We start from the raw sequence: 25,438 nt of genomic DNA on the forward strand, positions 1-25,438 counted from the left end.
GGGTTATGAACACTTAAGTGACTTCTCTAGAAAAATAACCTCTTGTAATGAAGGGCATGAGGGAGGAGCCAATGGTCACTATTCAATAAATTTGAATGTGATAAAACATTACTAGAAAGATAGATTGTTGTTTCAGAAATTATGGTCTTACTAAATAAAGCTATGACTGACATGAACAGTACTTGGCTCTGGGAACATCATGATAGATAGTTTTATGTAAACTTGGAGATATATAAAAGTGTAGGGGTATGTGATATTCATAAATTATAATCTTGCTTGCAGAATGGGAGTTTAAAGCTCTTGCTAATGAAAATCAAGTATTACAGCCTTCCATGTATATCACAATTCAATGTAAAACATTTTTTCAAAACAACCTTACAGCTGAAGCAATAAGACGCATCATGATAAACAGAGAAAAGATTGATGCTGTCCAGGATTTCATCCTTGGATTCACAATCAATGCTCCTAGAAGCAGCAGTCAAGAGATCAAATGAAACATGGCATTGGGTCAGTCTGCTGCACGAGACTGCTTGACAGTGTTGAAGAGCAAGGATGTTACCTTGAGAACTAAGATGGCGCTGATCGAAGCCAGGGTACTTCAATTGCCTCAGATGCATGTGAAAGTTGGACATGACCGCAGGCAGACTGAAGAGGAATCGTTGCATGTGAATCATGGTGCTGATGCAGAATATGGAAAGCAGTACGGGGTGCCCAAAGAGCCAACAAACGTGTCTTGAAAGAAGTACATCCAGAAGACTCTTTAGAAGCAGGATGGGGAGACTTCATCCCATGGACTGTGGACATGTGATCAGGAGAGATCAGTCCCTGAAAAGGGATACCATGCTGGTAGAGTAGAAGAGCAGACAACAAAAACAAAACCCTTGACAAGATAGATAGACCCAGCCACTGAAACACTGGGTTTGGACATGACAGCAATTGTGAGGACCGAGCAGGACCTGGCAGTGTTCAGTTCTGTTGTGCATCGGCTCGCTACAAGTTCGAGCCAACTCACTGGCACCTAACAACAGCATTACCCTGGGATGTGAACCAGCTTGCCCTTAAGCAGATGGCATTAGAAAGTGGAATGTGGATTGTCTTCACCCCTCTAACCAGCCCAGGGAGGGGTGGTCCCCTTTAGGGGCTTGCTTTGGTGTATCCCTGATGAAGACTACCCTCCTGGGGTCACATAGTCATGAGTCTTGCTCTGTTTGCCCCCAGAACCAATTTTGTAAGTTATTTTGGCCCATGTGAGTCTCTGAATCTCAGAAATGTTTGGACGCCATTATGACTCCATGCTAATGGTCTCCTTTGCCCAGATGATCTTGTCTTGTCTTTATTCCCGATACTAAACAAGTCCATGACATGATGTCATGATTCCATTACTTCAGTCCCTGTCTTGGTGTAACCTTATTTTCCTTAAGCCTAGTATCATCAAAGCCAATGTTTTCAACTATAGACTTCACATCAGTACCCTTGTCTTGTGGTACAATGGAGACTGCAAACCTCAGATATAATTATTAAATCTTGAACAGAACAAAGAGAAGACAAAACATCATTTGGGTGAAGGAGACCATGTAGATAAACCCATTTCAGGAAATCAAGGCAATAGAGCGAAAACACTTCGGGGGTGGGGTGGGGTGGGCGGGGCGGGGCGGGGATGAAGGTATATTTGTTCTTTCCCTGAATATTGAGTGCTGATGTTTTGCTAAGGAGCCTTGGTGGCATAGTGGTTACACGTTGGGCTGCCATCCCCAGTGCAGCAGTTCTAAACCACCAGTCATTCTGTGGGAAAAAGACAGGCTTTCCACTCCCATAAACAGTTACAGTCTTGGAAATTCATGGGAGCAGTTTGCTCCTGTCCTGTAGGGTCGCTATGAGTTGGTAAGGACTGGATGGCCGCAAGAGAGAACCTACCCCGGTAAAGAGTTAGGTCATCATTGGAATTTAACAATACCACCGTCAAGGAGCCCTACTCCCTCACTATCGGGGATGCAAATTTAACTTATGGAAAATTGTAGGAAACATTAAACAATGCAGGCATTGTCTGAGGGTCTCCTCTCTTACTTAAATATCATGATCATGAAACTACACCAGCTAAAAATTTTCCCCTGGACCTGAGAAGGAAAGACCTATTTAAGTTTGCTGACTAATCCCTGAGTCTAAACCAACTAGATGGCAGCTGAACAAATTAAATGATTAACTATTCCAATAACCACCATGATGCATTCTCCTATGTGTCCACAAGACGGCAGCACAAGCACGAAGAACAGCAAACCTGTACGGAAAGTCCTGTGTCTGCGCTGTGCTGCCATCTCGTGTGAAAACAGGAGATTGCACTTGCCTTGAGCTGGATGCTGCAATTTTCTGTCCAAGGAACTCTGGTGCCTCAATGGTTAAGTGGGCGGTTGTTACCCACCAACAGCACCTGATCTACATCTGCAGACCGGTGATCTGCATCCCCAGAAACATTGCTGCCCTAAGGACGGTTCTTCCATGTTACCTTGGGTGCTATGAACTGGAATGGACTCCATGTCACACAAAACAATGGATTGCTCGGTTTACTTTGAAGTGAAGAAATTGTTTTGAATATCTGTTTTATGAGATATATGATTCTAAAATGGTGTTGAGAAGAAACCACCAGGTCCATATTGTCACATTGCTTAGCCAAGGTTATCCAATAGGTATTTATTGTCACTTCGTTTCCTGACAGCTGATGAAAAAAGCAGGAAGTGACAAAAGAAAAAATGATGTCCCTATTATGATTGTTTCCCCACCTTACCTTTTAAAACCGATAGCTATTGAGCATTTTCCACTGCATCTTTAGATCTTCCTAGAAATTTTGAGTTTTAAAGATTGCCTGCATGCATTATAACTTGTTTATAACCAATGGGCCACTTTGGCTGTTTCACCTCTTTTAAAAATATATGTTTAAAGAGAACTTCATAATAGATAAAAAAAATAAAAAAACACCCCCAAAGAAATAAGCAAGGGCTATTAACACTATAAGCATCCGTGGTGGTATTTTGGTTACGAATTGGGCTCTGGTCAGTAGTTCAAAACCACCAGCTTCTCTGAGGGAAAACAACAGCACTTTCTACTCCTGCAAGGAGTTACAGTCTCGGAAACCCACGGGAGTCTGTCCTGTCCTACAGGGTCCCTATGAGTCAACTTCGGCTCGATGGCAGTGGATTTTGCTTTTTTAAAAAATTAACCCTGTGACAAATAAATGTTAGTAATGAGGTGCATAAAGGAAGAGAAAATGGATACCAACCAATAAAAAGGGAACACGATAAAAGTATTACAAAAATACACAATGCTTACGAATGTATAGTCTTACTAAACAAAACGATGAGCAGTATTAACGGTGTATTCCAACTTTAGGTTTTGTTGCTCCTCGGTTCCCCGGCCACACGTCAACTTCCCCCTTGTGTCCTCAGTGGATGCTTTCATCAGTGTGCCCATGCTCTGCTGCTCTGTGAGGTGCTCTCTGCTACAGGGGACACCGGGCTCCTCCTCAAGGCCTCGTTCCTGAGACTCTGGTTTCTGTGCAATGGGGACTGTGCGTGGGGTCACACCCAATCCGACTGCCATTCTTTTGTGCCAAGAAACAGCTCTGAGAAACAGTGTTTGTTCAAATTGGCGGCAACAGGCACGTGCCGTCCGTGCCAGAGGAAAGTGGTAACGTTCTGGGGTAGCCATTCCTGACTCAGGCGCCGCACGTGTCTAAGATTTAATATATTGTTATTCCCTGGTGAGCCCATAACTGTTACCTGAAAAGATTCATCATACTTCCTATGACCTGATTGAAATTGTCTTCTGTATTAGCTTTTTGGTCTTAAGTTTTGTTCCATCCTTTGCAATCTGGCTCCAGATTGAATAGTCCAGGAACCAAAGACCTGGATGCCTGCGGTTGGGCTTTCAGAGATGGCAGCAGCAGCAGCAGCTCAGTTTGCAATCTTATTTGCATTTCCAAATCGGATTTAGTCGCTGTTCCTCCAAAGAGATGTGCCTGGGGAAGAGAAGTGGTTCTCAGGCCGCCCCTGAGTGGGCCACACTGCACCACGGACAGCCTGTGCCCCAGATTAATCCATTAAATTCCCTCCCATACGGAAAGGTTGAGTTTGTACAAGGAAAGCTATTGCAAAAGCAACGAATTTCAACCAAAAAAGACCAATCTTAATGTTTCCATAGGAATTGTGAATTCAAACTTAATTTAACTGCTGAAAATGACAGGCCTGCTAGTTAAAGCCTCTGAACAAGTGGAAGCCTCGTAAAGCTCTAGGATCCATACAATGCAAAGGGGGTGCTGGTTCATATGGTGTTTCTGTTCCCAACGGTTTGCGGAAGTGCTTTCCTGCTTTCCATAGTGTTTCCACCATTGTACAGACCCATCAGCAATTTTTCCCTTCATTGTCACCAGTGAACAAAGACAAATAAGGGAGCTGCTAAGGTCAATAATGATAAGCAAATGTAGTAGGCAGCATTAACCTCCATTTACTTGGGAAATACTATCTTACAATATATATTAACTTGGAGTTTTGTGGAATGAACCAATCAGAATCAATATAGTAACTACCACATCGCATAAAGAAAGCAATAAATAGATTTAATCCAAGCGTTCCAGTAAAAAGCTGGTTAGTGGATTTGTGGCTTGGGTTACATAGTGATCTTGTTTTTGTGTTGCCATCTGTTTCTCATCTTTCCAATTCTTGTTTCCCCTCACAATCAAGCATTTATTACCATATATTCTCTAGTATAGGCCAACCTGATTATCAGCCAAGGCACCTAATTTTACCACAAAACCTGCATAAAAATGTGCTGAAACAAATGACTTATACATGAGTATATATATACAGTATATATGCTTACACTGTTTAACAGGGGAAGCAATTGCAGTGGTATTTCAGAAGCTATACCATCTTTCAATGCAATATCTGCTTATAGATTCTAAATAGTATTTTAAAATATACAATCTCTCCAAAAGAAAATAGTCAACTCAAGATAACTTTTATAAAAAAAAATCACTTTATTGGGAACTCTTACAGCTCTTATCACAATCCATACATCCATTCCATCAAGCACATTTGTACACATGTTATCATCATAATTTTCAAAACATTTCCTTTCTGCTAGAATCCTTGGTATCAGCTCCTCATTTTCCCCACTTCCTCCCCACCCACCTCCCTCATGAACCCTTGATAATTTATAAATTATTATTATTTTGTCATGTCTTATACTGTCAGACGGATCCCTTCACCCGTTCCTTGTTGTCCGACCCCCAGGGAGGGGGTTATATGTAGATCTTTGAGATCAGTTCCCCCTTTCTACCCCAACCTCCCTACACCCTCCCGGTATCTCCACTCTCACCACTGGTCCTGAAGGGATCATCTGTCCTGGATTCCCTGTGTTTCTGGTTCCTATCTTTACCAGTGTACACCCTCTGGTCTAGTTGGATTTGTAAGGTAGAATTGGGATCATGATAGTGGGCGGTTGGGGTGGGGGGGAAGCATTTAAGAACTAGAGGAAGGTTGTATGTTTCATTGTTGCTACACTGCATGATGGCTGGCTCGACTCTTCTGGAAGGGGATGTCCAGCCAACTTTCACTGTTACTGTATATTGCCTTTTCCTTCACCCAAGTGAACACTCATCGATCCTCTAGCCTCCCTCCCATCTGCTCCAATCCCATGCAACCATCAATGAATGTTTCCTTAAACGGGAAACCCTTTCTTCACTTTTTTATAATACTAGTTTCATAGAACACGTGTCCTTTTGTGATTCACCAATTTCACTCAATAGAATGTCCTCCATGTCCATCCATGTTATGGAATGTTTGGAAGGTTAATTATTGTTTTCTCAACATTGCATAGCAAACCACAGTGTGCATGTCCTACTGTTTATTTATCCACTCTTCCACTGATAGGTATCTCCCTTGTTTCCATCATTTTGCTATTGTGAATATTGCTTTGATGGACACCTATCGATTGGTGTTGGGTATCTTATCGTTCAAATTGCTTGGTCCTATGGTATGCTGCATTGGAATGATGGCACTGGCAAAGAACACTGAAAGTCCATGGACTGCCAAAGGCACCGCCTGGTCCTGCTCGGTCCTAGGAGGAGGCCTTGCCAGCAAGGCAGCCACCAAAGCAGCAGCAGCAGTTCCAGCAGCCAGCCCAGCCTCCAGCCGCCCCCCCACCCCACCCCGCCTCCACCCCCACCAGACAATTGGGCTCCAGCCTCCTCCCACCCCTTCCGCTTGACCTGCATGCAGTATACTTTCTTAATTAAAAATAAATTCCCAGTCCCTATCTACTGTCTGGGAGTGGGGGGGTGGGGTCCGTTTGGCCTGACAGGACACCAAGCACATCACCCATGCCTGTCCAGGCCTATTATTTCCCCCGTGGGCAGCTGAGGGATGGAGAGATACCGATCTGCCCAGGTCACATTGGCCAGGCGATGTGCACCTGAACACTGGACGGTAAGCTTGGCAGGAGCAGAGATGTTTGCTCTCTGATGTGTCCCAGGGTCTGAAACAATATGTCCATATAATAGGCACTCGGTAAATACGCATTGAATTCCAGGGGGTGGGTGGGGGTGGGGGAGATTTCCCCTTGGGAATTCCACAGTTATCACCATAAACTTGTGAACTGGCCTCTCTGCCTGGAGTTGAATGGACTCAGCAGATCCCTTAGGAAGATACTGCTTTGACTGTAATTTTTTTTGAAGGCTCTCTGAGGTAGTTAGTTTATTGTGTCAACCTGACCGATAAACACAAGTGGAGTTAATTCAAAGGCGGAGAGATAAATGGCTCTGTGAGTTCCCTTTACGAGTTCACGGGTCTCTTGCTTTGTGACGGTCGGACCAGGGTGCAGCTGCCTTAGCCAGTTCCTGCTTCTGCTGGCAAGACTCACTTCCTGCAAGACATCCCCAAAGAGAAGCTGCATGGACCTACCCCGATGCACCCCTGGGCGCTGGAGCACCCGTGTGGAGCCCACTGCCACTGCTGAGATGCTTACACATTCACTGACTTGGCTTTCCTCCTGCAGTCGGAATCTTAGTGTGTGTTTTGTGAGATGGAGGAGGACTTTGTGGATTGGTGTCAGACATATGGATTAAGGTTGGACTTGTGGGTTTGGGCAGCACTGGGTTGGGATGTTTTCTTGATGTACACTTACCCTTTATATAAAACTCTCTTATACATGACTTTCTGTGGATTTGTTGCTCTAAAGTACCCAGACTAACACACTCTCTAACGAGATTAAAATAAATGCATTACTTAGAGAATTCTGTGCTGCCACCCACACATTTTGTTTGGAATGAGCATGTGCTTGGATGAGCTCGGGTAATCTTGAAGGAAGGGAAAATGGCAGATCAGTTTGGGAAACCAATGCAGCTGGTGCTCCCATAGGTCAGCAGACAGGGACCGGGTGACCCAGCATCTTTAGAGGTTGACGAAAAGGTTATACAACTAGCTAGTGGTGATGGATGCCCAACCTGGTGAGAGTAGCACAAGCACTGAATGGTGTACTGTAAAATGGGGTAATTTGATGGTCTATATATGGCATGATAGCCCGATGTAAAGAGTGGAGAAACATTAATGATATTTGAGATGGTTAGAGGTCTGAACACTAATTGAGCATGTGAAAGAAATCAGTTAGTTTGTTCTAAGTAGTGTGATTGTTTTGTAAAGTCATCCTGAGTGTTTGGATATTGAACTCCTTACACATGAAATGATAATGGCTCCTGAAATTTGCTTCCACATAATGAGTGCCTGTCCAAGGCTGGTTTCTCGCAGTGACTGTTACAAGCAGCACAGCGGTTCACGATGTTTCTGATTGGTTTATTTACATCACCGACAGGACTGTTGCAGAGGCTTCTCTAGCTCCCAGCCATCTAGATCTGCGGTTCTCAACCTGTGGGTCGAGATCCCCTTGTGAGTTTAACGACCCTTTCACAGGGGTCAACCGATTCATCTCAGTAGCAAAATTGACAGTGATGAAGTAGCAACGAAAATCATGTGGGGCGTCACCACCACATGAGGTAGGCATTAGGAAGGTTGGGAACCACTGCATTCTTTGGAAAAGCAGAGCAATAGAACTAAAACACTTCTGGCACAATTGAAAGGTTATGTTCATTCCTAAAGAAAGAGTGCTGATGCTATCCTGAGTGCTGATCTTCCTGTGGGAGAGGATGATTTGTAATTGGAATTTTTAGAAGGGAAAAGTACGTACACAGAGTAATGGCTAAAATGGTTTTCTAAAATCAGGTGTCATTGTATAGAAGATTTTATGTGCATTCATAGTTTTAATTGGAGAAAAACTATTCCACGTGGTTAATGTTATTTGGTTACCCAAATGTCCAGTGGTTCTATTCACATGTACCTGTGCATGAGCACGAACTCACTGTGCCTTTTCTTGGAGGTTGGGATTCATTGTTTGTTCATTGTCTTCCTCACACATGTTTGACAATATGAATTTACCTTGAACTCTGAGCTCAGTTTGCTGCAAAGAGTGAGAAATCCCAAAAGTGTATTCAAACATATCATGTACCCGGCTAGACGCTCATCACAAAGAAGGACAGTAGAAAAGATGTTTTGCCTAAACAGAATTGTATGGCTTATAAAATTGCATTGGTTAAGAGTGAATATCAAGGGAACAAATGTGTCATTTCCATATCAGTCAACTGCCATTTCTGTTTTACTATTACAATGTGCTACACCAGCATTTGCAATTTAGCAGTATAAGCAAAGAAGAAATGAAAACTATTCATATTATTACCAGTGAGCAGTTATGAAAAACATGAAAGCCAACTCCATATTCTTTCAAACCTATAACTGTAAAGATAAACCTTTTAAGAGACAGAACATGAACCGATCTGTGCTCTCCCATGGTTATTGCAACACAGTTTACAGTAGCAAGAAGCTGGAAACAGCTTAAGTTCCCATCAATAACAGAGTAGATAAAGGAACTGGTACATACACACAATAGAATACTAAAAATCCCTAAAACACAGCAAGGAAACCAGTAAAGACCTTATGACGAAGATGCACCTGGAAACCATTATACTGAGTGAAGGACAAATAGTGTATGAGTCCATTCGTATTAGATAAACACCAAGATAAAGTCAGGTTTCTGCTCTCAGGTCATGTAATCTTCTAATCCAGTCTCCCAAGCAACAAGATAGTGATCCTACCTAGTGCCCATGAACCAGACCCTTTATTTGTGCACCGTTAACCCCACTTTGACGGAGGAAGGTTCCCCTCAGCTGGGGCCAGTTTCTCAAGCTGGGGGTGAGGGGGTAGGAGAAGACCAATCTGTGGCTGCCAGATAACACGATTCCAAGGTCACCCCCAAATCAACAGACACTCCTACAAGAGTGATAAGTGAATCTGACTGGAAATTCAAGTCAAGAGATGGGGAGAGGGAGTCAGCATATCTGGTTCCAAGAAGATGATTATCTTTCTGTTGCTTGGTAAACTGGATGGGGCAACCTGCCATTGTAAAACAAACCAAAACCAAAAAAAAAAAAAAGAAACCTCACTTAATAATACTTATTGTGATAAGTATTATTAAGTAACAGCCCCCAATAAAATATTTTTTTAAAAGAGAAGAAAAAGAAACAAACTAAACAGAAAAAATAAAAATAATGCTTACATCAACCCCAAGGGAAAAATATAGCCAGTACTATGTTCCTAATTGGTCACTTCACCTAGTTTCTATCCAACCCTTTGTGTTCCAGGCCACATGCTATAGGCAAGTGGGACTTTAGACTCTGTCCTTTCCATCATAAGCCACACCGGTAGGATCCAATTTGTAAACCTCACTAAGTGAAGTGGGATTTCCCTTAAACTCCCCTGTAGCAGATATAAGGAACTGACAGAGTCCCTTGAATTTAAGGCCGAAACTCCCTAGTGTGAGAAGCAGATGACCGTGATCCCAAGGTGATGGAACTGGTGGTCTTTGGAATTTGGTTAGAATATCTTGCTTTGAGGGTGTCCAGTGAATGGTAGCCGGGGACTACCATATCTTTCATATAGTTTCCTATAGTTATGATTTTTTTTTTAACTTTTCTGTGACATGGGTTAATCTGACAGGCATGGTGCCGACTTTGTTCCTGAGTGTTGTAGAAAGTGCTCCCCTATGCTGCCACCTTGTGGACACACAGGAGAAGGCATAGTGTTTACTGCTCATGCTCTTGGATTGTATTGGACTCCCTGCCATCAAGTTCATGCCAACTCATAGCGACCCTCGAGGACAGGGTAGAAGTGCTCCTTTGAGATTCCCAGACTGTAACTCTTTACAGGAGTAGAAAGCTCTGTTTTTCTCCCACAGAGCGGCTGGCGGTTTTTAACTGCCGAATTTGTGGATCTCAGCCCAAATCGTACCACTCACCAAGCCACCAGGGAACTTTGCAGTCAAATATATAATCAGGTAATTAAATTAAACTTGTGAATTTTGTGAAAAACTAATTTTATTGGAACATTTACAGAGAATTTAAGTTCCCCTATAGTTTTTAGTTTTGACTATATGATTGAACAGTTCTTTTGTTAACTCAGACCATTGGAGAGGTTAAAACAGGAACTGAGTGTGGACTTGAAAGGAATTTCCAATCGACTTTAAAATATTTGATGGTGTTTCATAGGCTAGTTTGGCAAAGGGGATCAAGTACTTTCCACATACTCCTTAAAATTTGTTGCTATTATTTTCCATACTTCGGTTATAATAATAAAAACCTGTAGGCTGAACTTCAAAGGTTAAGGCATTTGAACTTGGAAGCTAAATAAATTAGCTATCAGATTATAACACAAGTAACATGTGCACACACACTTACAAGGGTTATATAATCAACATTTTTAAAGCCATGTATTGTCCAAATAAGTGTGCTTATATGCACAAATCACAAATATACACAACTTTATGTCACTAATATGAACAAATACCAGTGATGTACAAATCTTCAGTATGGATTGCACCTGAACTTAAAGAAAACAAAAATCCTCACATCTGGGCCACTGAGGAACATCACAGAAGTGGGTAAAAACATTAACGTCATCAAGGATTTCATTTTCCTTGGATCTACAATCAAAACCCATGGAAGCAGCAGTTCAGGAAATCAAAGGATGTATTGCATTCAGCAGAGCTTTGGCAAATGATCTTGTTAAAATGTTTAAAAGCAAAGACGAAGATGCACCTGACCCAAGCCATGGTATTTTCAATTGTCTCAGATGGATGTGCAAGTTGGGTCATGAATAAAGAAGGCAGAGCAACACTGGTATATTTTCATCGTAATGAATACTCTGAGAACCATGGACTGCCAGAAGAACAAACAAGTCTGTCTTAGAGGACAGCCAGTCAGAATGTACCTTCGAAGCAAGGATGGCAAAACTTAGACATCCATCCCTGGAGAAGACCTGCATGGTGGACACAATGGAGGGTCAATGGAAAAAGAAGACCCTTGATGAGATGGGTTGTCGCAATGACTGCACAGCAAAGACTGAGGCTGATGCATGACCAGGCAGTATTCACTCTGCTGTAGAGAGCGATGGCATGAGTCAGAACAGGTTTACTGGTGGCTTACCCACCACAGCAACAGGAAGATAAGTTCCATCCACATTCTGGAACCCTTCTCAGGCCTCCAGAGCCTGCTCTGAGCCCACAAGGTCTGCTAGCATTAAGTTGCATCCCCATGAGACTTTGTTTCTGTTCTTACATACCTGGAATCGCATTTTCTGCCTCGGTCACATTTTCTACCATATGCAGGTATGTGTGTGTGTATGTGTTTACTCTCATGAAAGTGTGCTTGAGTATTATTATCTTTCCCCACTTGTCTGTCAGTTGTCATATTATGATGGCTTTTTAAAAAAATGTAATCATGTCATTGGGGGCTCATACAACTCTTATCACAATCCATACATCCAACCATTGGGTCAAGCTTATTTGTATATTTGTCGCCACCATCATTCTCAAAACAATTGCTTTCTACTTGAGCCCTTAATATCAGCTCCTCATTTTCCTCCCTCCCTTGCCACAGCCCCTTTCCTCATGAACCCTTGACAATTTATAAATTATTAATATTTTGTCATGTCTTACACTGTGTGATGTCTCCATTTACCCACTTTTCTGTTGTCTGTCCCCCAGGGAGGGAATTATATGTAGATCATTGTGATTGGTTCCCCCTTTCTACCCCACCTACCCCTAATGTTCTGGTATTGCTACTCTCATTATTGGTCCTGAGGGGCTTATCTGTCCTGGATTCCCTGTGTTGCCAGTTCTTTTTTTTCCTTTTTAATCATTTCATTGGGGCTCATACAACTCATATCACAATCCATTAGCACTTCATCCACATGTCATACAATTAAATAATTCTATCATATCAAGAAGACTTGTCCATAAGTGAAATATTCAGATATTGTGATATGTAGTTAGCCTACATTGGCCCAATATCCCTCTCAACTGTGTTTTAAAAATTAGTACCAGGGAACCAATCAAGGACAACATTAATAGAAGATCTTTATGTTCCAGGGAGATAAACAATAAGACTACCATAAATTAATAAGCAGGTTTCTAAAGGGAGTCAAAGGCAGATAAAAAAAACAATAACATAGATCCAGGAACAGGTTTTGAAATCACACTAAATCCTAGCTCCGGTTTAAGAAAAATTAGTTCTTACCTCATGGCCCTGCTTGGTACCCCGCACCCAGGAAGGGAACACAGAAGATATGGGTGCTATAGCAAAGTGTGGGGAAAAAATTAGATGGTGCCCAGCTATCAGATCAAATAACATCTGGGACCTTAAAGGCTTGCCTTCAAACAAGCAGCCATCTAAGTCAACTAACCACATAGAAGAAGCACACCAATGTCAGTGACCAAAGGATTGTAAATCATATAATCTGAAGCCAAAGGAAGGAATTGTATCAGAGCCTATATTATGAGAATCTGCTTTGGCCAATGCTATCAATGACAGTGGAAGTTCAAGAAATATTTGTGAGATCTACAGAGGAAATGAGCCTCCAGTTACTTACCTCGATCCATAATGTAGGGACAGGAATGAATTGGTTACAAAACAGAGTGCATTAGAGAGATGACTATAGATAATGAAAATGAAAAACCTGACTAGAACAGTTAAAAACCCTATCGGTTGAATCCCCCCGTGGCCCGCCCCCCACACACATGCACTTTGGGTCTGATCTAGTTTTCAACATTTTCTCTCTGTGTGTTTTCATATTGGGGTAAACTCGGATGTATTTTGTCACTTGGGGTATCCCTCTTGAATGTTTGTTATATGTTGTTCTGTTTTTATAGGAAGCCCAGGATTGATAAATCTCTAGATACAGCAAGTAGAATAAGGGCTCTTTGTGGGGTACAGTGGGGAGGGAAGGGGGTAAAGGAGAGCTGATATCAAGGAGTTGAAGAAGAAAGAGAATGTTTGGAAACTGATTGTGGTAGCAATTGTTCACTATTGCTTGATGTGATTAAACTATGGAATGATATTATATCTGCATTAGAAGAGATGTTCAATTATCACCACAGTCCTCTCTAGAACACTTTGCTTCTAGAATAATAATTCACTGTTAGGATGCGAATGCAGCATGCCGGCATGGAGAGGGGAGCCAGTGGAGGGCCCTGAGGGCTCAGCCCCAATCCCAGCTACGTGGACAACTTCCCCTCACACCAGAAGAATTTACTTGAGAGGACAGCACTGAAGCTGCAGCTAGGGGAGAGGGGTATGTCTGATCAGAGCACATGGGAGCAAATGAATGGGGAGGAAGAGAGAGTGGAGCACATCCTCACCCACCAGGCCTGGAGGACGATATCCCTGCTCCGAACAGCCAATGCACAGAGTGGACCATTTGGCTGATCCCTCTATGAGACACGGCGTCCCTCGCTGACCCATGGCCCTATGGACGACAACATTGGACACTCAGTGTCAGGATTGGCCCGGTCAGACCCCGCGACACCGAGTCAAAACACTACAGGCGTGTGGCAAAGCAATGGTGGTGGTGGGGGAGCAGAGGAGGGAGTTCTCGAGGAAGTACAAAGGACAGACTTTGGGGCCAGAGCGTGGAACCCAAATGGACTTGACTAGAGGACATACCTAGAGGTCCAAAATCAGAGTTTGATGTGTTTACAGGTTTTTATTTCTTTTCTTAATTATAATTTTTTTCTTTTCCTTTCTTTTAAAAAATTAATGTATTCTTTTCTGGGTCACTGGTTTTCTTTTTTGTTGTCATCATTGAGTTCTCTTTTGGTGCTTTGTCTTGCTATGCCTTGTTTTTGGTGCATATTATTATCTCTGCAGATATAGCTAGATAAGATAGGCTGGATGAACAATCTGGAGGAGAAAACAATGGGACCAGTGGTTCTGGATGGACATGGGAGAGGGGGAGGCGGGAGAAAGGAGGTGGTGTTCACCAACCCAGTGACAAGGGAGCAACAAGTTATTTAAATTAGTGGCAAGGATGGTGTGAGAGGCCTAGTAGGGATTCAGCAAGGACAATGTAACAGAGAGAAATTACTGAAGCCCAAATGAAGATTGAGCATGATAGTGGGACAAGAGGAAAATAAAAGGAAATAAAGGAAAGAACTAGGAGGCAAAGGGCATTTATAGAGATCTAAATACAGGCATGTACATATGTAAATGTATTTATATAGGATGGTGGGAAAATAAATCTACGTGCATATATTTATAGGTTTTGTATTAAGGCAGCAGATGGACATTGGACCTCCACTCAAGTACTTACTCAATACAAGAACACTTTGTTCTATTAAATTGGCATTCCATAATGCACACCTTCCTAATATGATCGCTGAAGATAAATGTGTGCATAAGCAAAAGTGCTGAAGAAAGCTGATGGTGCCTGGCTATCAATAGATATACCATCTGGGGTCTTAAAGGGTTGAAGATAAACAAGGGATCAGGTATCAGGCATCAAAGAACAAAAAAATCATATCATTATAAATGAGGGTAAGGGCAGAGTGGAGACCCAAAGCCCATCTGTAGGCAAGTGGACACCCCCTTACAGAAGGGTCACGGGGAGAAGACGAGCCAGTCAAAGAGCAGGGTAGCAACGATGAAACATACTACTCTCCTCTAGTTCTTAAATGCTTACACCCACACCCCCACTATCATGATCCCAAGTCTACCTTACAAATCCAGCTAGATTAGAGGATGTACATTGGTACAGAAACACAGGGAATCCAGGACAGATGATTCCTTCAGGACCAGTGGTGAGAGTGGAGATACTGGGAGGGAGGAGGGGGTGTGGGGTGGAAAGAGGGAACCGATTACAAGGATCTGCATATAACCTCCTCCCTGGGGGATTGATAACAGAAAAGTGGGTGAAGGGAGACATTGGACAGTGTAAGATATGACAAAATAATAATAATTTATAAATTGGCAAGGGTTGGTGAGGGAGGATGGAGCAGGGAGGGAGTACAAAAAATGAGCTGATACCAGGGGCTCAAGTAGAAAGCAAATGTTTGAGAATGATGAGGACAACAAATGTACAGATGTGCTTGACACAATGGATCTATGTACCAACAGCAGCTCCAAGGGACTAAGATAGAGCTTTCTACTCCCATAAAGAGTTTCAGTCTCAGAAGTTCACAGCGACAGTTCAACCCTGTCTGATAGGGTCCGTGTGAATTGTCCTCAACTTGATGGTAGTGAGTTATTGAGTATTGAGTTCTGGGCAAAATATTGAATGATGCAAGAAGCATCAAAAGAAGATGGAAAGATGTGGGAAAATGTGATATATAATATACTATATGTACTCGTGTATAAGCCGAGTTTTTCAGCACATTTTTAATGCGGTATTTGTGATAAAATTAGCTGCCTTGGCTGATAATCGGGTCAGCTTATACTCGAGTATATATGGTAATAATAAGGGTTCCTGGGTAACCCAAGTGGAAGGCGAATTTTGAGAATGATGAGGGCAACGAATGTATAGGGTGCTTTACTCAATTGATGTATGTATGGGTTGTGATGAGAGTTGCATGAGCCCCAATAAAAAGATTTATTTAAAAAAGTAAGGGCTCCTGGGTGTGTAGGGTGGGGCAGGGAGGGGATAAAGAGGAGCTGAGATCAGAGGTCAAGAAGAAAGAGAAGGTTCTGAAATTGATGGTGGCAGCTATTGTACAATTATGCTTGATCTAATTGAATTGTGGATTGTTATAATATTGGTAAGTGCCCCTGATAAAACAATTAAAAAAAATAGAATACCCAAAATCATGGTACCATAAAGAACTTGTCAACATCCCACGATTTCAGGAGCAAGAACCAATGGCAATAAAAGAAGTCCAATTTGTACTGAAAGTATTGGCCAAAACCAAAGTTCCAGGAATTGGCAGAATACCAATCGAAATGTTTCAACAAGCTGATGAAGCCCTGGAAGCACTCACTTGCCTGTGCCGGAACATTTGGAAGACAGCTCCTTGGCCAACTGACCCTATTTGTACCCATTCCAAAAAAAGGTGACCCCAACGAATGTTCAAAATACACAACAACATCACTGATATCATATGTAAGTAAAAATGTTGCAGAAGGGCATCCAACAATGGTGGCAGCAGGACATTGACGGGGAGCTGCCAGAAGTTCAGGCTGGATTCAGAAGAGGACGTGGAACAAGGGATACCACTGCTGATGTCAGATGGCTCTTGGCTCAAAACAGAGCATATCAGAAAGATTTTTACTTGTGTTTTATTGTCTGTGCCAAAGCATTCTATTGTGTTGGAATTCCGGAACACTTCTTTGTTCTCATGTGGATCTTGTACTTGAATGAAGAGGAATAAGGGAATACTGCATGGTTGTAAGTCAGGAAAGGTGTATGTCAGAGTTGTTTCCTCTGACCATATTTATTCAATTGGTGTGCTGCGCAAACAATCGGAGAAATTGAATTCTGTGAAGAAGAATTCAGCATCAATATTGGAGAAAGGATTATTAACAACCTGAGATATGCAGATCGCGCAACCTTGCTTGCTGAAAGTGAAACATTTGGAGCACTTGCTGATAAAGATCAAATAGTACAGTCTTCAGGATGGATTACAACTCAATATAAAGAAGACCTAAATACTCACAACTGGACCAATAGGTAACATCATGATAAACAGGGAAAAAAATTGAAGTGGTTATTTTGCTTGGATCCACAATCAATGTCCATGGAATCATCAGTGAAAAGATCAAACAAATCATTGAATTAGGTAAATTTTCTTTACAAGCCCTCTTTAGAGTGTCGAAAAGAAGTGAAATGACTTTGAGTATTAAGGTGCACCTGACCCAAGCCATGGTATTTTCAATTGCTTCATATGCATGTGAAAGTTGGGCATTGAATAAGGAAGACCCAAGAAGAATCGATGCATTTAAATAATGGTGCTGGAGACGAATATTGAAAGTCCCATCGACTGCTAAAAGAATCAACAAATCTATCTTGAAAGAAGGACAGCCAGAATACTCCTTAGAGGCCAGGAAGGCAAGACTTCATTTCACATTCTTTGAACAAGGTTTCAGGAGAGACCAGGCCCTGGAGAAAGACATCATGTTTGGTAACGTGGAGGGGCAGGGAAAAATAGGAAATTCCTCAACAAGATGGATGGACAAAGTGGCCGAGACCCTGGGCTCAAGCACAGGAACTATTGTGAGGGTGGGGCAGGACTGGGCAGGGTTTCATTCTATTGTGTATGGGGTCGCTATGTATTGGAACAAATTCCATGGCACTGAACAATAACAGCAGCAGCATCTTTGACCTTGATTACTAACCTCAGGATTGTTGATTGTAATCCCCTGGCGCACCACAAAAGAAAGGCCTGGTAATCTGCTTCTGTAGAGATTACATCCACCAAAACGCTAAAGAGCACCGTTCTACTCTGTAGTACCTGGGGTTCCCATAAACCAGGCTGAACTGAATGGCATCAAGCTATGTAATTGTACCTAAAGATTCTGTGGTATAGTGAATGACTTGATATGTAGCATAGTGGGTTATGCATTGAGCTGCTAACCTCAAGGTCAGGGGCTCAAATCCATGAGGCACTCAGTGGGAGATTTTGATGAGGCTGTGTGCTCCTGTAATGATTTAAAGTCTTGGAACCCCCAAAGGTCCATTCTGCTCTGTCCTACAGGGTCGCTGTGAGTCAGAATCAACTTGCTGGCAGCCTTGTAACTCCCACCATGTGACTTTCAGTGAGCAAAGGTGGAGGAAGGTACTGATAAAAGGTTTCTATGATTAAGTTGTGATGGTTAACGGTACTAATTGTGACTATTAAAGCTTAGAATTCCATCAAGGGAGTTTGGTCAGTTTGTCTTCCTCCTGGGTATAAAATGAGCCATCTCAGAAACAGGAATGGGGATCTCCCACTCATCATGAATGTAGAGCCAAGAGTGGAGTACATCCTCTTGACTCTGGGTTCCCTGCACACAGAACCTCTTTGATCCAGGAACAGAAATCTGGGACTCCAGAAAAGCGGCAGCAGAGCAGCGCCAGTACCACAAAGATCCACAGCACAAACGTAATGGCTTTTCAGCCCATGGAGTGAGTAAAGCTGAGGGCTGTTGGGGCAGGATGCTTGCTTGTGGAGTAGCATGGCTCCAGGCTACTCACTAGGAAAACTGGATTTGCTGACTCTTGGAGGTAGAGCTGATTGCCTTCTGACTAAGGCTTACTGCAGAGTGTTGTGCCCTCTTGTCATTTACTGGCAACACTAAAAAATGTTACATTGCTAAGGGGTCATGTAACTGAGAGGCTAAAGACCAGAGAAAGACATTCACTTAGAGACATTGGCCAATGTGTGTGGGCACAGTTAAGAAGAGGCTGCCCCGACTGGAAGACTGTATCCTGAGCACTTCTAATGCTGAATTGTAACCTGTTAACTTCCTCTTTAAGCCCCGTAATCGTGAGTGCCTGTTGTGAATTCTGTGTGATGATTGCAATGACATATCAAACCCAGACGAGAAGCAGAGTGCTGCAGGAGGGATGGCTGGTGTCAGGGTTGGCCGAAAAGATTAGAGGATGGAAGCCTATCTGATCTCAGCCTCATAGGAATCAGACTTGGATTGATTAGTTTGTTCTCCTTCCCCTTTGTGAAGTCAAAGACCGTCATACCCTGCCTGTGTAGTTTAAAAACAACAGATTGCTAGTAAAAGACAGCAAGTCTATGCTTATTTAGGAGGGACTAAACCACTGTGTGCATGGACAGTATGTGCATAGGAACTATTGAGCTCTAATCGGTGGGATTCCACATGGTCAGCCTGGGCCCAGTGTTAAGGGAGGTCCAAGTTCTCTAGGCCTCAAGCAGCAGTACTGCCAGCATTGGCATTCAACATGGGAAATCTCTGGGCTGAACCAAACCTACAAGTTCCCCACATGATTCCAATGCACACGCAATTTAAGAAGGATTGACCTAGTCGTTTTTCTACCGTCATTTTATAGCTGATTATTGACTTCAGTTGGAATTGATTTCCATGCAGTAACACTTCTGGGGCAGGAAAGCAAAGTATTCCTTCTTTATTACAACCATTCATGTAGGGAAGTAAATTACAAGTTTTGTGAAGGGTAGTAAAGTTCTGTGGGAAAGGGGGAAGAAAAAGCCCTGAACACATATTGGTTCAGACCAGAATGCAGGTTACAGCCACTGCTGCCACTCTGATCGTTTTGCTTGAATTTCATGTCTAATGGGGAGTACGGTAGCATTTATTTGTTTTCAGTAAAATGCTGACCATTCCAAATGAAGACTCTAGATTGTCTCTGTTATGCACCATCAAGTCCATTTCAACTCCTAGTGACCCCAGGGGACCCAGAAGACCTGCCCAGGCTGCTTAGGGAAACAGATAGCCAGGCCTTTCTCCAGCAGAACCGATGGATGGGTTTGAACCCCCACCCTTAGGTTGCCAGTCAAGTGCTTCACCATTGCACCATTATGTTTAATTGCCAAGACCTTAAAAACAGATACTGTCTTTAGACTTGGTGCTTCTCCAATCGTGACGCATTCTCCTCTTTGTCCACACGAGGGCAGCAAAATCACATAGAATTACAAAATTGGTTTGAAGTAGTGTGTCAGAAATGCTGGCCATTCAAATGTTGGCTGTTCCAACCCGTTCCCCCTCACCTACCCTCGCCTCTGCTGTTTCTCAGGAGTAAAAATAATCTGGTGATTTGCCCCAGACGGAGTTATGAGCTGTACTTGCTTCTAACACACAACACCGAGTGATTGCTCAGTTTATCTTGATGTGACATGCACAAATTATCCATAATCAACTTTCTGAAAAAATGAGTATATTCATTATAAATTGATATGGAGAAGAAAACACAGGCCACCTCTGGTCACATTATTCAAAGGGAGCCAAGAATAACACGTTGCGATTTATCTTCACTCTTTTAGGTGTTGGAAAGAGAAGGCGTCTAAACATTGGAACAGAAAATACATTCCTACTCCCACTAGACATTACTTTCTAATGAGGAGACATTATCGCTTGTTTAGCGACTCACCTCAAATGACAAAAGTAGTTTTACCTGACCTTAAATGCTAAAAGAATTCACATATAAAAACGCCATAGACAAAAAAGTAAAATAAAAGACACCCAATTAGCCAACTTAGATGCAAATTCTTTTTTTTAGCCATTTGTGATTAATTTTTTAAAAAAAAAGAAAAAGAAATTTAGAGGTAAAATGGAAGGTCCCCCTTTACTATGAGTTTCGATCATTGTTTCACAAAGTTAACATTGAATCTAAAGCTGATGTTTATTGTTCCCATTCTTGATCTCATAACTACAAAAAGATGTACTCAAAAACAATACACGTAGTATTGTTCTGCGCTTTAAATTCTAGACATAAATGTAATCACTACTGCATATACTATATGCACTTGACATGATGATTTTTAGGTTTACCCTTGTAGCTATAGCAGGAGCTCATCTTAATAGTTCTAAGACATAATAATGTAGAAACAAAATTTAAGATAATTCATTAGCACATTTTCTTTTTTAACCATTTTATTGGCCTACAATTTTGTTACAATATATTCAATAGTTAAATCACATCCAGAAGAGTGGTACAAAAAAGAGTTAAAGTTATAGAGATTAACTTTTACTATTTATATAATTCTTGACATTGTATATCGTCTATATTGTCTTTGTAAACAAAGTAACAAAAATGTTAATCACTAAAAGCAAATGTTTAATAAACCTTTTAGAATAGCATTAAATAGAGTTGCTTTAAACTGAACTACCAAAGATAAAAAGAGCTGTAAAATCATCACATCTTAGGTTGTCTCCTTCCCTTTAGAATCAAAGTTCTTGGGATCATGCAGATGTTGATGAGTTCACCAGGGAAAGCGTCTAGCGAAGGAAAGGATGTAAGGCTGCGAGGACTGTGATGCACTTAGACGAGGAAGGGCTGACGACAAAGTATGTGCTGCTTCTATTCCACGAGTCACTGTCAAATTGCACTCCCAACTGATGCCAAGGGCCAGTGTAGCCAGGACTAAAACATTCTTGCTGCTAAGTAGCATTCCAGCTGCGCTTCTTCCAAGACCGAGTTGGTCTTTTTCTTTTGCGGTTCATGGTGTAGTCATGGTAAGTGTTTGCAAGAGTAATTTGACAATGACTAGTGGAACAGAAGCACTGTAAGCAAGAAGTTTTGACAAAGGGACAGAGCCAGCCAGTGGCAGCACTTCCGGGATGGAACCAGACCACTCCCACTCCTACTCACTTCCGGTCTCTCAACACACCTGGGAACCCGACGAGATCTGGTAGATTGACATAATTCCCAAGGGTCAGCCTGAGAGCCACAGAGCAAAGCCATCCTTTTAGGATGCCTAAATGCCATTAAGATAAAGGAAGAAATCATTAGTTATCATCTATCATCAACCAAGTACCTTGACATATCTGCGGGGGCTTCAAAAAGATAATGCATTTCCCACCCCCAAACTTAAAAATATATTAATTGGGAGTTAATACATGTATCATTCCAGAGTTCAACAACGTCAAACAGAATTGTACAGTTGAGTCCTTTGTTGCAGCCACTGTGTTAGTCCATCTCAAAATCATTTTCCAAATATTCTTTTTCTTCCAGAACTCCTTCACATTGTCTCCATTTTACAACTCCGCCCAACCCCAAACACAAACCGCTACTGTGCCCCTGCCGGAAATCCTTACTTTACTTGCTGTTCCTATAGCTTCATCAATCCTGGGGCCCGTGTGCTGAAACACAGAAAAATAGATAACACAATTTCAAGAGGGCGACCTACAATGACATGACATCTCTGAGATGCTCCCTAATATGGACCAAATAAAGAAATAAGAATACAGAGAACGTTGATAACAAAATCAGGTCCAGCATGCGTCAGAGAAAGGATCCACTGACAAAGTGTAACTGCTCAAATGGGATTTAAGCCTTAGGTCTTCTATACTTATCTCTCCAGTGCACTCCGTTTAGTAATTACTTTCCTCCCATCCCTCCGTCGAGGCTAGAGGGAGTTCACTGGAGGCTGATTTCCTGTGTGGATCCCACAAGTGAACCTTGGGCTCCCACTGTCATCCACAGCCTTCTGCAAACCAGATCCTCACACTTTAGGCTCTGCTACTAATCCCTCCTTAGACTTCAGATGATATGCTTTACAATCTTTCGGTGACTGATGGTGGTGTACTTCTTCCATGTGAACTTAGGTGACATCTCACTTAGATGCCTACTTGTTTGGAGATAAGCCTTTAAGACCCCAGATACTTTTTTATCAGATAGCCAGGCACCATCTAATTTCTTTGCCACATTTGGCTACAGCACCCATATCTTCTGTGTTCCCTTCCTGAGGGCGAGTATCGAGCCGGGCCATGATGTCGGAACTAATTGTTCTTAATTTGGAGCTAGGATCTAGTGAAAGCCCAAAACCCACCCCTAGAACTGCTATTTATTTATGTATTTATTATTAATTGCAAGCTAATACATACATTATATCATTCTATAGTTCAATCATGTCAAGTAGAAATGTACAATTGATACCACAATCAGTTTCCAAACACACATTTTCTTCCTGGACCTGTTTACACCATTTCCCTTTACCATACCACCACCATTGTACCACCTCCCCTCCTCCACCCCCAAAACAAAACAAGACAAAACCCCCCTATTCTACTTGCTGTCCTTATAGGTCCATCAATCCTTGGTTTCATACACCGAAACACAGAAAAACATAGAACACACCTTCAAGAGGATGACCCCAATGACATAAAACCTCTGAGATACACCTCAACCCGCAAACTTTTTGAAGTCCTCTGATTTCTTCTTTAAAACCGTCCTTCATTTTGTCATTGGGCAGAGGGGATGTGGAGCCCAGCCAAAGAGGTAAGGGCTAGCAAGTGTCTAGTGGGTGGAGGTTACAGATTGGAGGCTGCTAAACTTCTTATAAAGCACAGAATAACAATAATTTTAAAATGTTTAGAATCTTTTTATTTGTTTATCATTTTATTGGGGGCTCATACAGCTCTCATCACAATCCAGCCATCCATCCACTGTGTCAAGCACATTTGTAAATTTGTTGCCATCATCATTTTCAAAACACGTTCTTTTTACTTGAGCCCTTGGTATCAGCTCATTTCCCAGTCCCCCACCCTCCCTCCCTCACAAACCCTTGATAATTTATAAATTATTATTATTTTTCCATTTCTTACACTGACAGATGTCTCCCTTCACCCACTTTTCTGTTGTCCATTTTCCTGGGATGGGTTACATTACATCATTATGATTGGTTCCCTCTATTTTCCCCCTCCTTTCCCTCCCCCTCCTGGTTTCGCTATTCTCATTGTTGGTCCTGAGGGGCTTATCTGTCCTGGATTCCCTGGGTTTCCAGCTCTTATATGCTCTGGTCTAGCCAGATTTGTAAGGTAGAATTGGGATCATGATAGTGGGGGGTGGGGGTGGAGAAAGCATTCAAGAACTAGAGGAAAGTTGTGTGTTTCATTGATGCTATACTGCACCCGGACTGGCTCGTTTCTTCCTCGTGACCCTTCTGTAAAGGAATGTCCAATTGTCTACAAATGGCCTTTGGGTCTCCACTCCGTCCTCCCCCTCATTGACATTGATATGATTTTTTTGTTCTGGGTCTTTGATGCCTGATACCTGATACTATCGACACCTCATGATCAAACAGGCTGATGTGCTTCTTCGATATGGACTTTGTTGCCTATCAGTTAGATGGCTGCTTGTTTACCTTCAAGCCTTGAAGACCCCAGGTGCTATATCTTTTGGTAGCTGAGCACCATCAGCTTTCTTCACCACATTTGCTTATGCACCCATTTTGTCTTCAGTGATCGTGTCAGGAAGGTGTGCATCATGGAGTGCCAGGTTATTAACAAAGATTTACCAGGTTCTAAATGTTCATCATGCTAAAGTTGAGAAACATGGTACATGTGGCTATCAGAACAGATTCAATGGCAATGCTGGGTATATGCAGCAAAGAGAAGGCAATCAATAGATATCAGCTATCTGAATAAATGGTTATCTTGTCAATGATATAAATCACATCTTCTCCCCAATAGAAATGACCAGGACATTGGTACTTTCATCTCCTACAAAACAAGAGCATCAGAAGAATAGATATGGTGCTGCTAACCTCATGCAAAGAGAAGCAAGCAGACAAGATGTGCCTATGTGGAAGAACAAGGCACTGCCTCTAAGGTCATCCTTTGGAAAATTTTATCAGAGCCTCAAGAAATATTCTTTGAGGACCAGGGGTTTTTGTCAGCCAATAAAAAGATGGCTGACACATCTCAGGAATCTACCACGTATAGAAGTATTTTGGGCTAGAGGAAAAAGGCTATATTGCTAGGCAAAGAAATGGGAAATACAATAAAGTGGTCAATGTCTCCATCTACCACCTACATCAGCCCTACAAATGTCCATGTGTGCACACAAGAAGGAAAAGTGTGCACAACTCACAAGCGCTGAAGACAAAATGGGTGCATAAGCGAATGTGGTGAAGAGACCTGTGGTGCCCAGCTATCAAAAGATACAGCCTCTGGGGTCTTAAAGGCTTGAAGGTAAACAAGCAGCCATCTAGCTCAGAAGCAACAAAGCCCACATGGAAGAAACACACTAGTCAGTGTGATCATGAGGTGTCGACGGAATCAAGTATTAGGTATCAAAAGATCTAAAACAAATAACTACCGTATATTGATGCACACGGGGGGGGGGGGGTTGGAGTGGAGACCCAAAGGTCATCTGTAGACAATGGGATATCCCCCCACAGAAGAGTCACAAGGAAGGGATGAGTCAACCAAGGTGTAGTATAGCACTGCTGAATCACACATCATTCCTCTAATTCCACTACCATGAGCACTACGCATCATTCCTCTAATTCCACTACCATGACCCAGTTCTACCTTACAAATCTGGTTAGACTGGAGAGCACACATTGGTACAGATAAGAGCTCTTGGCACATGGAGTTCAGGACAGATAC

The 25,438-nt window shown here is 42.3% G+C and overlaps 1 pseudogene; it reads left to right on the plus strand.

Annotated features, from left to right (window-relative positions):
* The first annotated feature begins 572 nt into the window (after positions 1-572).
* LOC142433152 (AP-3 complex subunit sigma-1 pseudogene) overlaps positions 573-25,438 on the plus strand; it is a 31,457-nt pseudogene continuing 6,591 nt past the window's right edge.

Source organism: Tenrec ecaudatus, chromosome X (assembly GCF_050624435.1).
Source record: "Tenrec ecaudatus isolate mTenEca1 chromosome X, mTenEca1.hap1, whole genome shotgun sequence".
NCBI lineage: Eukaryota > Metazoa > Chordata > Mammalia > Afrosoricida > Tenrecidae > Tenrec > Tenrec ecaudatus.